This window comes from Hydra vulgaris, chromosome 10 (assembly GCF_038396675.1).
Source record: "Hydra vulgaris chromosome 10, alternate assembly HydraT2T_AEP".
Classification (NCBI taxonomy): Eukaryota; Metazoa; Cnidaria; class Hydrozoa; order Anthoathecata; family Hydridae; genus Hydra; species Hydra vulgaris.
The window spans coordinates 6,618,119-6,620,043 of NC_088929.1; positions in this window are offsets into that span (position 1 = coordinate 6,618,119).

Genomic DNA, 1,925 nt, shown 5'->3' on the forward strand with positions numbered 1-1,925 from the left:
AAAAAGCTATAGAAGCATTAGATCCAGATATTAGAAAAAAGTTGTGTGGAATTAAAAATTCAGTATCAAAAGGTCGACCGCTAGCCTGTGATCAGGACAGTTTAATAAAAGATAATTGTAGATATTGCCATGAAAGGGTCTGCTGATGATAGGAGAAGAACTGAAATGGTTCGAACTGTAAAAACATTAAATGACTTGGTTGAAGAATTGAAAAATCATGGTTACAATCTCTCGAGATCAGGAGTTTACTTAAGATTTCTTCCAAGCAGATCATTGAGCACAGAAGGAAAAAGACATGTTAAAACTGCACCTGTCCGGTTAATAAGAGCACAAAATTCTGAGCATAAATATCATGCAGACACAAAATTTGCCAAATCATCCATTAGTGCCCTTAAAGAACTTGCGGCAGTCTTGGGTCCTAAAGAAGTGACGTTTCACTCCTTTTCTAAAAACACCCAGTTCTATAAGGTTCAAGAATTTTCTAGCCTTCAGAAAGTCATAATGTTATTGCCTGCAAATACTACTTATATACTAAATTTCGTGTTGTGGGTGACTTTTCTTGAAAACTAATAAAAAAAAAATCCATTTTCATTACTTTTGAAGAAAAGTTCATTGACAAAATAATTATTGTACAAAAAGTTTGTGTGTGTATGTGTATATATGTGTGTTTGTGTGTGTGTATATATATATATATATATATATATATATATATATATATATATATATATATATATATATATATATATATATATATATATATATATATATATATATAATTTAAATATGAAAGCAAATGCATTGACATTGCTTTCATTCATTCTGTTGCTATCAGTCAAAAAAACCAAATATCTGTTCACCAATTTTTTCCAAAACTAACTCAACCTGGAATTAACAAAATGCATTAATTTAGTCTTAAAGGTGTTGACGTAGTTTCTGCAGAATATTCTTTCTGCATTATGGAGTTTCTATAATGTAGAAAGCGGAACGTGTAAGCAATTGTGATCAACAGAGAGAAGAAACTAAAGAATTTTTTGTAACGGCACGTTAAAAACTTTTAACGTGCCGTTACAAAAAATTATTGGATCTAACAACTTTTGGTAACCGATCATTTAAATCATTTATTTGTATCTTTAAAAAACAACAATCAAAAAGAATGTTCAAAAAAGTTTTCTCTTTTTATCATTAATACATGATATATTGATTATTTGTTTTTAATTTAAAATCTATAAAAAATTTTATGGAGTTGTGAAGTAAAGTTTTAGGGAAAAGGCTTTACCGAATTCGTCTACATGTATTTTACTGAATTCGTCTTAATGTATTTTTGTCTACGTGTATTTTTTAAGCATTTGATCATTTTTTGTCTTGCTCACAAATAATGCTTGAACATTTTATAAAATTGAATAATTGTATTTGCGAGTCAGTGATTGACCTAGAATCTAATATTGAAATAACTGATAGAGTTCGACACAATATCAGCTGTTGTGGCATGTCTCGCGCAAGTGATATAGGCCCATGGAAGCATTGCGCTAAAATGAATCATCACTGTTGCCAGTCAATAGAACACTGTTCTTTTAGATAAATAACCTGCCAAATATCCGGCGACACTTAGTTATTTTAATGTTTCCGACCAGCATCATTGAAATGTATATGTTAACTGTGGACTTGTTTGTTTTATTTGCGAGTAGGTTCTGTCATAGCACGCGTTATTTATTGAATGTTAAAAAAAACAAACTTGGAGGACAGACTAGATTGAAAACCAAAAAAAAAATACTACAAATTCTTAGTATCTTAACAGACTAAAAAATACCTTTGGATAGTGACGTGCTTCTAAAATTCTTCAATAACCGATTTCTAAAAATTTATCATAAATACTTAACGAGGTGCTCTATACATAAATTTAATTTACCCAAGTCAACTCTTAAAAC